At 45.3% G+C, this 14,227-nt stretch overlaps 1 protein-coding gene across 6 annotated transcripts in view; it reads left to right on the top strand.

Annotated features, from left to right (window-relative positions):
• Tshz2 (teashirt zinc finger homeobox 2) overlaps positions 1–14,227 on the top strand; it is a 441,921-nt gene that overhangs the window by 83,917 nt on the left and 343,777 nt on the right. The gene's annotated exons all lie outside the window — the stretch shown is intronic.

Consider the following 14,227-nt stretch of genomic DNA (forward strand, 5'->3'; position numbering starts at 1 on the left):
CCTTGGGAGACTGAGAGGCAGAAAGGAAATAGCATAACGGACAATTATCCGAACCATTATATTCTGCATTCTTTTTTTTTTTTTATACTCTGTTTTTATTGCTTAAGAATTCCATATGCACATTTAATGTGTTTGGGTCAAATCTACCTCCTATTCCCTCACCTCCAATTTCTCTCCTAGACCCCACTTTCCCTCCAAACCCCCTAATCCCGGTTAGTACTAGCAGTATGTGCATGGGGTTAGGGCCATCTACTGGTGCCTAGGTCACCCCTCAGTGGCTACAACCCTGAAGAAAAATGACTCTTCCTGGCCACCAGCAGCCATCAGCTGCCTTTACAAAGATGGGCGGGGTTTCACGAGCCCCGCCCCCTCTGTGGTGGGACAAACCCCGCCCCTGCGTGTGATCTTAGAGATGAAGAGCATCTAATCCCACGTGCTGTGAGTCCATGTGTGCAGTGGCCACTGTCATGTCCCCCAAATACTGCTCGGTGGCCAATGTGTACTCCCTCTGGTCTTATGTTCTTGCTGCGCTGCCGACTCTGAGATCACAGGGATCTTTCCCAGTAACCGAAGAACTAGTTGTTTCAGACATCACACTTAACCTAGGTGTATACAACTGTACACACTTGGCAAAATATTTAAAATACTAGATATCCTCTAAAATTCATTCGTGTGTGTGTGTGTGTGTGTGTGTGTGTGTGTACACAAAAATCAGAAGTAATTTACCTGCCACTCAGTTTGATCACAAGAATCACTGGCGTAAATATACGAGGAAATTTGAATGTGTGTTTGTCAGCAACCAAATATTTGGCAAGGGGGAAATTAAAATAGATTGCACTTAGAGCTGTGGGAAGGAAGAATAAACACCAATTTACAGGTGAGTGTTAGCAAACAGCCCATATAGTGAATGGTCGTCTGGAACAGACCCATGTGAATCTGGTAGGGAGCTGACATTCTGTTTGCACTGCTGTGCGGTAGAATTGGAAGCCTCAGTTTAGGTTTTCTCGATGGCGAACTTCTGAGTCTGCCCAGCTCGTGAGAGCCGGCAAGATGAAGGGTTATCTGAGTCACTTACAATAAAAATTTCAGATTAGCTCAATCCAGGGTGGCCAATCAAGGAGACAGTCAATGGTTATTTATGAGACCGCCCCCCATGCTTTTAATTCTGGGTCACTAGACTACAATGAGGAAAAGTTCCCAAGATGTCAGAGGAGACAGCAGGTCTTGGGACCTGGCATGAGAAAACCAATGTCACGGTGCAGGCAGGGCTTCAGAGTCACCGGGCTGCCTCGGTCTGAAGCCAGGCCATGAAGAAAATGCTTTGTACCTTCAGAATTGTCCTAGGTGTCTAAGATTCCCCATCCTTAAACTTTTCTAGTATTGGTACAGTTTTATAACTGTACCAATTATAATTTCTTTGAAGGGCTGGGAGAAGACGGCTCCGTAGATAAAGTGCCTGCCACATAGACTCCTGGAAGTTGAGTCTCCAGATCCCCATAAGGACCAGGCAGGCATGGCAGTCTACCACTAATCCCAACACTCATTCGGGGAGCAAATGGACCAGCAGAAAAATGGACCATCGGGCAAGCTCTGGGTTTAAATGAGAAGCCCTGACTTAGAATATAGGGCAAGGGATGGAGAAAGACACCGGACATCAGCCTCTCCACACACGTGCACACACATGTGCCCACACACATTCAGACAAACATCCACATGTACACATGTTTGTTTTTTTTTTTTTGAAAAATAAATTTCTTTGAGCTCCTGTGTCCACAGAAGACCAGAATTTAATATCAGTGTCAATTTACACACATGTGTGCTCATGCCTTCACACGTGGCCTTCTTGGGTCATTTTGATGTCCACCGAAGTTTGAGAGCTTTTGCGCTTAGAAAGTACCTGGAAGAAAGGCTGCATACACATGCCATAGTCTGGGGTCTTCCTTTGGAGATGTTACCAAATACCCAGGGAGACAAGCATGTGGTGAGACTTCATGCAGGACTGACCATCCAGCACAAGGCTTTGACCTAAAGGCTGTTTTGAGGATTAAATGACACATTGGATGGCATCTTCCTTCAGGGTTCGAAAATTGGCCTATGCATACTTTGACACCTCTTCCTCTATGTGAACCTTGTTGATGCAGGTTAGGGTGACCTTACCTTCATCGATCACTGAGCACGTAACACACCCACTTAGTGGAGTCGTTGACCAGAAATGCACTAAGAGGAAGAAATTAAACAATAGTCTTAATGCCACTTAGCATCAGCGCTAACCGTTGTTGTTATGATGGTTATTTCTTTCCTGCTTTCTGATTCCAGGCTCAGCACAAACCCTCTCTTTCATTTACTTGGTTTACAGGTCAGTTTTCTGTTGTCAGCTTGACACAGCTGAGAGTCACCTGGGAAGAGGGTGCCCCAGTTGAAGAATTGCCTCAAATAGGTTGGCCTGTGGGAAAGTCTATGAGAGGTTGTCTTGAGCAGTGGTTACTGTGGGAGGCTAGCCCACTGTGGAAGGCACCATTCCTAGGCAACAGGTACCAGGCTGTATAGGAAAGCCAGCTGGGCATGTGCTGCAGAGGGAAACAGTAAGAAGGATCCTCTAAGGTTTCACTTCAGTTCCTGCTTGACTTCCCACCCTGACTTTGCTCAGTGATGGATGATGGTAGCCTAGAGGCTGAAATAAACCCTCTCCTCTCCAAGTTGCTTTGGTCTTGGCTTGCTTCACATAAACAAAATAGAAGGTAGAACACTTATGTAAAGGAAAGAGGATATCTCCATCTCCTGTTCCAAAGAGCAATAGGAGAAACAGGCTATAAAAAAGTGTTGGAGGTCATACAGGTAGAGCACAAAACCATAAAACAACACCACAGTACCCAAATCCCAAAGCATCCTGGTTCCAGAGTTGGGACCAGTGCATTTTGTAGGTCATGGTGCATGGCTAAGTAGCATTACTGTAAGGGCCAGGTAGGTGACAGATGGTTAAACTTGGAGGATCTCCACCCTGGACCCACAACAGAGAGTGATGCTCTGTGATGCTGGTGTGGGCCCCATACTGATGTATAAAACATGCATTGCGTCTGGCATCATCTGCCACGTGAGATGTTCTTCTGCAGTAGGCTTGTGTCGGTCTCCAAGGGGGAAATATCTAAGTTGCAAAAGACCTAAGTTCAATTTTCTTCTCCACAGTAGACTGAAGTTTTCATGATGAGCACCTGTTCTGTTAGATGGCAGGAAGTTCATCTCAGTCCAGTCAGGGCATCCGAGTTGATTCAGGTCCTGAGTTTCAGAGGCTCCCAGATATCAAACGATTTGGTGGTTTTCGATGATCAGTGTGTCTGTGTGACGTCTGTGGAGATGTCCAGTCTTTCTCCCTTGGGATCACTGGTTGGAAGCCCATCTGGATCTGCCAGAATTTATCTATTGATGTCTCCTGCCCTTCTTTGTAACTCTTCTACTCTTCGGCTGTCTTACCATGGTATAGGGACAGAACTGAAGTCACTCCACGTCACCCAAATAGAGGCCTCATCTGCCCTTGTACCCCCTTCACACTTCTAGAATAATCATTGATATATCACCTTTCACCAGGACCCACTCCCACAGGGACCAAGGATGTCGTCCAGTGTAACAAGTGGGAGACAGATTCACCCTTCTCATGAACCCATGTTGCACGGCTCAGATTCTCCCTCACTGCACCAGGGCCCCCAGAAGCAACGTTGCTCTAGGAGAGTAGTAAACAGAAGACCGGTGAGCCTCTGAGCGCATTCTGTCCTGAAGTTATTTTGTCGGGATGTCTGCTTTTGAGATCCTCAAGCCAAGACTCAGTTTTGAGTCTATAACAACCATTGTGAGGGGCATGGTTGGGAAAAATCTGATCCCTAAGATCCATGGGCTGGGAACTTGGTCCCCAGCATAGCTCTTGGTACTTTTAAGAGGAGGAGCCTCTTAAGAGACTGCATTACTGGCAACGCTGCACTGGAAAGGTGTTAGTTAGGTCTCCAGAGATGAGCTGTCATTAGTGAGAGAGACTAGTGCTACACCCACCTCTGGCTTCAGGTGTCACCATGGGACCTCATCCCAGTGGACTCTCCTGCTATGACAACCTGCTGTGACAACCTCACACTGAAGTCTTCTCGAGAGGGCTCATCCATGGGGGTCGCTGGCCTGATGTTAGGCTTTCAGATTGAAAACCTACAAGGAACATTAAAGTATACAGCCTTGAGTATTTTCTTATAGCAGTGGCACACAAACCGATAAATGAGACAATGCCTTCCCCTTACAGAGCCAGGAAGGTGTTACTTAAGAAGTGGGATCTAACGATCATCCTTCAAAACATTCTGCAGAGACAATGATCCGCCAGCATCAAAGGGCCCTAAAGGAGTCGCACATGTCATTGTTCTTTGCATAATCTATATGCCAGGTTGATGACCAGCGAATTGTGTTGATCCTTTAATGACGATGTCAATGGCTTGTCTCCGAGAGCCCCTAAGCCCAGATCCAACCATGTCTTGAGTCATTAATGGTCCACAGTTTGAAACGGCTGCTTCCCCCTCCATCACAGCCTCTCCTGCTACATCCGTAAAGGAGGTGAAAAGTAGTTCTTTATGCTCTGTCATTCTTGAGCAGGGTTTTTTTGTTATTATGTAAAAAGCAATTATAACTCAGACAAAAAACAATTCAATGTGTGAAATGGGAAAATAATTCTATTGTCACTGAGATGCTCCAGTTGGGGTCTGCTAAGTCCACAGTGGTGTAAAACATGACTCCGTGTGCTCAGACGTGCAGAGGCCTGTAAGACATGTGGCCTCCCGAGCCCACCTGGTCTGGCCAGGTACATCTTCCATGCCACAAATATCCCTGCTGGTGTCCATTGCTTTCCCAGGAGCCTCCAGAGCCCCCCCCCCTTCCCTTCTCCATCCTGACCTCTCCACTGACCTCTCCAGTTTGATGATGTTCATCCTGCAGCTAAATGGGTCCTTTGAAAACCAAAATGTCATCCATATGCCATTCCTAACCCACTAAAACTCCCTGCACTTAAAATTTTTCAGTGGCTTTAAAGGTGCACTGGTTTTCTAGGGAAGCAGAAACAAGGTCTCCAAGCTAGGAGACTTAAAAAAAATCACACAAACAAATTTCTTACAGTCATGAAATCAAGGAATTGGGCACACTACAAAAACCTGTGTGATCCCAGCTTTCAGGAAGCTGAGGCAGGAGGATTAAAAGTTTGGGTCAAGCTTGGAATACAATAGAGACCTTATCTAAAGCACAGAAAAAAAAGGAGGAGGTAGAAGAGGAGGGGGGAGGAAGGAGAAGAGGAAGAGGAGGAAGAGGGGAAGGATGCGGAAAAGGAGAAGGAAGAAGATGAGGAAAATAAGAAGGCAAAGGTGTGAACAGGTCCAGACTCTCTTTTGAAGGTTCTAAGATGGTCCTTTTCTTTTCCTTGCTTTCAATGGTGCCTGGCATCTCCCTCCTCTGTTATCACATGACACTCTCCCCTCCCCTGTGTCTTCTTGAGCCCCTTTCCTTTTATGTCTGTGTCCAAAATTTCCTTTGTTGCATAAAAACACCAGTCCTTGAATTCAAGCCTACAGCAAAGACTTCATCTTACCTTAATGACATCTTCAAAAGGTCTCTCTCCAAATAAACTCACAACCCCAGGTTCCAGGGTTTGAAACTCAAGCTTGCCTCAAGGATACAACTAAACTCACAACACTGGGTTTATTTAGAGACACCCAACACCTTCTCTGTACCTTCAAGACCTAGTGGGTACTGACAGCCACCCCAGCACTCTCCGACCATGACGACAATCCTTGAACACCTCCAACCCCTGTTCCTTGAATCGCTCCAGAAGACGTTGCTTTCCACTTTAACACGTGTCTATTTGCAGATCTAGTTTGGCAAGCTGTATTTTCTTCCAGGACTATCTTCAGAGCCCCATCCTTAGCCACAGACAGCATCTTCATTCTCAGTTCTTCCTGAGAAAATCCACCTGGAGGCACAGGCTTCATCTCACTTCTGGCTCACCCTGCCTCCCATGCCGCTTAACTTTGTGGACATTTAAAGACCTCATATGCATCTCACTTGCATGAGCTGGCAACAGGGGACAGGTGGTCTACGGCCAGAGCAGATGCTTAATCATCATTACCAGATGAGTACACCATATACTCCATAAATATACAATTTCAGTATTTGACTCATATCACCTATAAGCACCAGCATGACTTAAAATGTTTTAATGATTCCTTTCAATCCTCTTTGATCTGTATATGTATGCATGTTTGTGCACGTGTGTGAAGGTGTCCGTGGAACCCAGAGGCAGAAGAGGATATCAGATCCCCTGGAGCTGGCGTCACATGTGGTCTTGAGGTCCCTGATAACTGGGTGCTAGGAACTGAATTCAGGTCCTCTGTAAGAGCATCAAGTGCTTTTAACCACTGAGCTACCTCCCCTACCCCGTGACTCTTTACCTATAGAAATATACTTCTTTGGGTTCTTTGGGTTTCAATATCTTGAGATATAATTCTTCCTTTAGAGAGAAGTTTGTCAAACGTGTCCTGTTGCTGGGGCTTCCCCAGGCAGCTAAAAGACAACCACTCCACCAAGTGAATTTAGAAAGAGGGCATCTAAAGACCCTTAATTTTTTTTTTTTTTAAGAACAAACAGGACAAAAGGAAGAGAAAGGGAATCAAATGTGGATCGCTTCAAAAGAACCCAGGGAGACAGCTTTATTTCTTGTGGGCAGGACTCGGCACACAAAGGAGAAGCTGGCTTCCTCTGTGCAACAGCATATTAATCCTCCTTAGCCGTCCTTCAACTGGGCATGCTTTCTTTGCACCATTCGGAATATGAAGAGGTTACCTTCCCAGGAGGAATAAATGTGATGTCTCATAGTTCACTCACTCTAGGAAATCTAATGGTTTACACGGAGAGCATGCACTGTTTGCCAGTGTGGACATGGACAGGATGAGCCCACTGGTGACTGGCAGACCATGCCTGATTTATTATGCGTTCTTCCCCTCCACCGTTGGAGAAGGTAGCCGCACAGTTAGGATTCCATCTGTCCCGTATGTTGCCCCTTTGAATTAATGGCTTATCTTATTATATCTCTCCTGAGAATCAAAGAAAATGTGTACTTTACTTCTCTAAATAAAACCGCCATCCGCCAAACAGGATGAGTATTTAAATCCCACAGACAAACAAGTTGATGAGGCATTCGGGCTGGGGGGAAGGAAGCCGAAAGGGAACAGGTTAACAAAATCCCTCACTTCCTTCAGGAAGCCTTACTGGGTGTTTCCTAATCCTGCCTAGCAAAGATGGATGCTTTGATGAGCATGTGTGTGGTACACACACACACACACACACACACACACACACACACTGGCTAAAAGCTCAAGTTTCCATATTAGCAGAAGAGAAACAGAAAGATGTTCCCATGGAGGAAGGAAACCATTCATCCAGTGGGTTTGGCAGTTAGATGCTTGGGGGGAAAGTGACCTCTTGTTAATATGCAATTGTCACCGTATTAATAATGAAATATCGACCCGTCCTCGCCGAGCGCAAGCAACTTATTCTCATTTACCCTGGAAGAGAGTGACTTAGGGTTTCATCCTAACATCTTCACAGCCTCCATCTGAACACAACTCACAGCTCTCTTTATTTCTTCGGTAAATACGGCTAGCTGAGAATCAGGGAGAGGGTCACTCAAAATTAGTGTGTGTGTGTGTTTCTTCCCTTGTTGAATTCTGATTTTGCAAGAAATACTTCATGGGAGCTGATTTTCTGATCAGATGAATGCAATGTTCTTTAACAAAAGTACTGTCCTGTCACAAATGTAAGACCCAAGAGAGCCCACGCACGGCTCCAGGCCTTGACTGATACTTGCTTACAGCCTGTATACTTTTCTGCAAGGACTGGACTCTGCTCTCAGGGTCTCCCAATACTGGTTAGTGAGGGAAAATAAATGCACAGAGAAACTCTGCTAACCCATCTTAATTAGCTGCCAATTTTGTGAATTATTACACACACACATACACACACACACACACACACACACACACACACACACACACACACACATATATATATATATATATATATATATATATATATATATATATATGGTTGGTTTCCCCCTTCATTTATTTATCTGTGATTTTGAGGTTATCTGTGAAGCAATCTCATTTGGATACACGGGGAACTGAGCCAGAGACTGTAACCCTTTTCTGATGTGAGATCGGTTTGATTTACAATTTAAAATGTAAATGCTTTGGGTCAGCCCTCTGGAGAAAAAAAAAAAGTGAGAGTATAATTCACAAGTCGAGACATTGCTCCTTCTCACACGAACATTTATCACCAAGAGGCACACACAGCACTGCGCCTGTGTATTTACCTACAGGGTGGCTTTTATTGCTTCGGTTAGGTGTTGTTGCAAGGAGGTTCACGTAAACATTTATATAGGTTTCAGAAAACAGTTGTTAAGGGAAAGGAGCCTTCTTCTGTTTACACAAATTCAGAACAAAGAAACATTGCAGAGGCTTCCGGGAATTGACATGTGGGCGTGTTTTTTTTCCAAGGCACCGACTGGAAGAAGTGAGTCTCTGAGATTTATTTTTGACAGGACTTGAATTACTGGTAGTCTGACACATTTTTGAACAATTACTAGACACCCGGGTGTTTAAAGTAATAGGTACTGTTTGTGTGAGGGAGGGGAAGTTTTGAAACCGTTAGCACAGAACAGTTTGCCACATGATTAACAAGATCTGTGTGTGCTACGTGTGTACCCCGAGCAGCCCATACATGTGTGCTTGGTTCCCCAAAGAATGCTCTTCTTTCTCCACATAGAAGTCACACTTTAAAAACAGAACCCTTCACTTGAAGAATTGGTGGCTCATGGGAACTCACAAGAGGAATGGGCTCCTCTGCTCGTTGTCAAGTTCCGGTTTGGCTCTCTGTCAGTCCCTGAAGTACACAGAGCAGAGAGCTCTGTCCTGTTTTGTTTCAAATGTCTTAGGAACCGGGCCTGACTGTTCATTAATTAGCTGCTATCTTTCAGGCGCTTCTAAACATTGTTTCACAAGCGATGATCTGAACTCCAACTGCAAGATTTAAATCCACAATTCCTGAACCAGTCCTGTCCCCTCAAAGACAGAGCCACCGCAGCTGCCATAATTGGCGAGGTACTAATGGCTCCTGTTATCTGCGTCAGCGGCCTTCCTTCCTTGCTGTCTGGCCATCTGATAGACATGAAAGATGGCTGGCTGGCTGGCTGGCTTGGGCCCTGAATCCTGTGACTATAGAAGCAAGGGCATCTCTGGGAAGGGATCTGCCTGTCTTGTGTGCCTTTCTGTTCTTATTCTCAGGCAAACCCAGACCTAACTAGCCTCTTTCAGACATCACTGATGGTGTGGGGCTTAAGACAACCCAGACCTAACTAGCCTCTTTCAGACATCACTGATGGTGTGGGGCTCAAGGCAACCCAGACCTAACTAGCCTCTTTCAGACATCACTGATGGTGTGGGGCTCATCGCCCATCTTGCCTTTGTCACCTCTCAGCCTGATCTGGGGACACACGTGGAGAATCCTAGAAAGTGGTATCATCTGTATTTCTAAAAGACGCTCTTCGGCCTGCTGGGTGGGAGCCATGCAGGACTTTGGATTGTGAAACCCTAAGAACCTGTTCTCAATCACGGGTGAATTTGCAGCCATTTCACCCCAGATCCCGTCTCAGTTATCAAAACAGAAGGGGAGAGGAAGGTGCTGGGAAAAGAGGTCAGTCAGAAAAGCGCTTGCCGTGCCAACACAAAGGACTGGAGTTCGATCCCCAGTCCCACATTTTAAAAAACCAGGCATGGTAGCATGCACTCAGTATCCCAGCAATGGAGAGGTGGAGACTCTCAGAGGATCCTGATCCTGGGGCTCTCTGTTCAGCTAGCCCACTTGGCAAGTTCCACACCACTGAGAGACTCTGTCTCCAAAACAAGATGAATGGCACCCAGCCTCCACACCTGCATGCAGACATCCGTGTATGCACATGTCCCTACAGTAGAGTGGAGGGGCTGGCATGTTCTGACTGACATCAGATGGCTACAGGCCACACTTGTTGACAAATGTCTATCACACAGCAAGAGTCACATAACAAAGAAGTCTCTGGCCCCACCGGCAGTTGCACCTTGACTGGAAAACCCTGTTGGAGAGTAGTAGATGACGCTACTTCACACCTGCTCTGAGCTTCCTGCACCACACTCCAAAGTTCTAAAAGTTCAAGAAGCCATTTAAGTTCTGGTAGACTGAGGGCAGGTCTTTAAAGGTAAGCACAGGCTCCCGTCTCTTCCTTCCATTAAAGGGACACACACTGTGGGTCTTGACCCCTTTAGAGGTCAAACGACTCTTCCACAGGGGTCACATGTCACACATCGTGCATATCAGATATTTACACTGCGATTCACAACAGGAGCAAAATCACAGTTATAAAGTGGCAATGAAATGATTTTATAGTTGGGGCTCACCACGACATGAGGGAGTGTATCAAAGGCTCTCCGCATTAGAAGGTTGAGAGCCACTGACCCAAGCAATGCAGATGTTAGTGAGCATGTGAGGAGGGTCCCACTGAGCCCCTCAATAAGCTCAATGGCAATAGTGCTGTCCCCTCCTCTCCTCATCTGACAAACTTGGACAGTACCATTAACTGTCCTTACCTGTCCACTTAGACCTTGTTGTAACATAGCAGGTGACTCTAAATGACTTCTTGGTTTCCTCGTATCTGTAAGAACTTGCAGAATTCATAAATTACTTTCAAGCTTTCACAGGTGTGATGGGAGGTAGCAGTATTAGCTCAGATGGTTTTCTGAAGTGCCACTGTAAAGCTGAAATATATATATATATATATATATATATATATATATATATATATAGTCTTTGAGTTTAGAGACAGGGATGGTCTCTCATTGTTGACTAAGGGTTGGGGAAAGTAAAGTCACCAGAAATGGATGATCATTAACCTTGGGAAAAAATCATCTGTCCACCTACCCATCCAATCATCACTCATTTGTCTACTCATTCACCCATTCATACATACATACATCTGTCTTTCCATCTATCCATTCATCCACCCATTAATACATCCACCTACCCACCCATCCACTCATCATCCATCCATTCAACCATCTACTCACTCATGCATGCATATATCTACCCATCTACCCATCCACTTATTATCTATCTATCTATCTATCTATCTATCCAGCCAACCATCCACTTCACCACGCATGCATACACCTCCCCACCCACCTGTCTGCCCATCATCTATCTACCTTTTGATCCATGCATCCAGAAATCTGTTTATCTATCCCATATGGATAGAAACTCATCTGAAATATAATCCACATTAGAATGTTTTTTTCAATGCTGGGATATTGGATGGTTTTCATTTTTTTTTCTTAATGGTTTTTTTTTCTGTTACTTAAATACAGTAAATGTGAGTCACGTTTAACAATGAAATTATTATCTCTTAAAAGGAAGAGGCTGATACTGGATGAACTAATGGATCCTTTTCAACAGTCCAGCCTGGGACACTGTTCTGAGAGATGAACAGAGTGATGCTCGCATGCTATTAACTCCATCTGCCGAGTGGAAAACATCCCTCTGTTTTCAGTTCGGGGTCCGGGTTGATGGATGGGACTTTTCCATTGTGAAATATGCATGTTTAATTATCATTTCCACTGACCTCCGTGTTTGTTACTCACAATATACATCAGCTGAAAGCACAGGTTATTAATCACAAGGGTTCTGTACAAAGTTTCTCTGGGCCATGCTTTTGTTACGTACTTTAGGATATCCAAAGTGTAGATACTTCTGTGTTTCTGAGTTCCGAATTTCAAGAAGTCTGGTTGAAGGGACAAGAAATGACAGACATGACTTTCCAGTTCTGGGTCTGTACATAACATATATACATACGGCCTCCCTTTTATGTGTCACCTGTGGGGGAGGTTACCCTCTGCTCAATGTCACCCCACACACACACCGTGGGGCCCTCCTTGACCACTTTTGAAGTTAAGTATATATTCCCTTGATTAAAATACTCTTTCCTTCTTTTAAAAATATTTTTAGTAACATTTATCTGTGTGTGGGGAAGGAGGTACATGCAAGACACAGCCTGTGTGCATGCGCAGGGCAGAAGACACCTTGTGGGAGTCGATTTGTTCCTTCTGCCATGTGGGTCTTAGGGTTCAAATTCAGGCCATCAGGTTTGGCAGGAAGCTCCTTTACCTTCTGAGACATATCACTTGCTTAGTAATCCATTCTTTGATCGAGCAGTTACATGTCTTTTTTCTCATACCACACCTTTCTATACTCAAAGACAGAATTGATGAAATGGAATCCTTATATGGCTACCCTTCTTCCTGGGATCTGAGCTGCCTGAAAGAAGCGATCAGGACTCTCTGGCCTTTGTGTTGGGGCCAGAGTCTGTCCTTTCTGAGACAGCCATTCAGAATTTAAGTCAAATAAAGTGGGTTTAGTGTAATGTTGAAAATCTGTGAAGAATACAACAGTAAAACAGGCCTGGAATTTTTGATACTTCTATTTATTGGAATAGATACGGACTAGAGAGGCAGACACAGCTTACACAGCAATGAACAAGCAAAAGGAAAAATGTGGTACCTGTGTCTGTGTTTCAGGGACTCTTAATAAAGGCATATTCAGATTGGGAAGAAGCATCTCTGTGCATACTAATGTAAATCACTTCTTTGAAACAAGGTCTTTAAACACCTCCCCAAACCCCTGGGGCAGGCATGGGGTCACTGAAGTGTACATGCTTCCTGTGTCTTCAGAGCTGGGCTTCAGTTAGTAGGGGCCACTGCAGGAGGGAGGACTTGTTTGAAACTGAGTAACTCCCCCGTCAGAACCCTAGCCCCTCCCTAGGTGTTTGGCCTTGGAGGTCAGTGTTTTCCCCAGTCCACCACAGCTGGTTTATGTCTGCTTTTGTCACTGGTGTTTCCACCAGGCGGAAAGCTTTGAAAAGGCTCCAGTCACATTTTGAAACTTCATGACAAAAAATTGAATGTCATCCAGAGAATAGTTTAGGATTTAAACATCACTGTCAATCTAGGCTGTCACCACCCCGAGATTTTTACCCGACGATAGATCACGGTGATGTGCTGGGCCTGACGGGTCTTGGACTGTTAAAACGATTGAGAACAGAAACTACTGGGCCATGCAAATAAATAAAAAGAGACAGGGAGTGTCAACCGTTGATGTGATTGCCTTCTTGGTTGTCAGGTCACAGACATTTCCAGCCAGGCATTTCCTGTTCTGTCCCAGTAACAGTCTGTGCAATGGGAAGCAGAGGGAGCCCGTGCCTCCACTTTCTCACCAGTGTGATCATTGATAGTTTTGACCATTGACTGGCCAAAGGACAGACCAAAATGGAGACACAATTGGATCAGAAATCAGATTCCAAAATCATGTGTGTCCATGGACAGAAAGAGCAGGTCATAGACGCTGGTGTGAGCTGATCTAGGCGGGCAGAGAAGGGAGGGCAAGGGCCTAGTGAGAGAAATCATGGCAAACAGAGGGGATGTAGAAACTCTAAGATGGAAGAAGGTAGACACAGAAATGGTTTGGATGGAGTTATGGAGATGGGAAGAGTGTGGTGGAGAGATAAAGACACGTGAAGGGCTCGGATGGAATGGTCTAGCCACAGGAAGCAGACCACCATGACTGACAAGAACCAAGCCACCCCTAAGCCAAGAAGAGATCAGAGTGAAGATGTTAGTAGCAATGGGGCAAGCCACCATCCTCACCAGCAAAGGGACTCATGGAGCACTTGGGATATAAGATTTTCAGCTTTCAGCCAGGGAGCACCCAGGAAGGACTAAGAAACAGAAACTGGTTCTGCAGGTTGGAAGTAGGCTCTTCGGGGATAGAGGAAGCACAGGGAGAGCTAGTGATGTACTTGGTCAGTTAATAGCCATGCGCCAAAGCAGGCAAATCCCCTGATCATCTATCTCAGCAGACTGGATCCTTACTTTCTATTCTGACTTCACTTTCCTTACTTGTAGCAAGAGGTGCTCGCACCAGATGGGTTTCCAAGGCTGTTCCTGATTTGGGAGAGAGTGGCTAAGGAGGCCTGAGAGGAGGCACCCTGTTTTGGGAAGATTCATCTGGCCCTCTGGCCGATGTTTATAAAGGTTGATGAATCTTCACCAGAACCCAGTCAAAGGACAGTGAGCAGGAG

This window comes from Arvicanthis niloticus, chromosome 2 (assembly GCF_011762505.2).
Source record: "Arvicanthis niloticus isolate mArvNil1 chromosome 2, mArvNil1.pat.X, whole genome shotgun sequence".
NCBI classification, from domain to species: Eukaryota; Metazoa; Chordata; class Mammalia; order Rodentia; family Muridae; genus Arvicanthis; species Arvicanthis niloticus.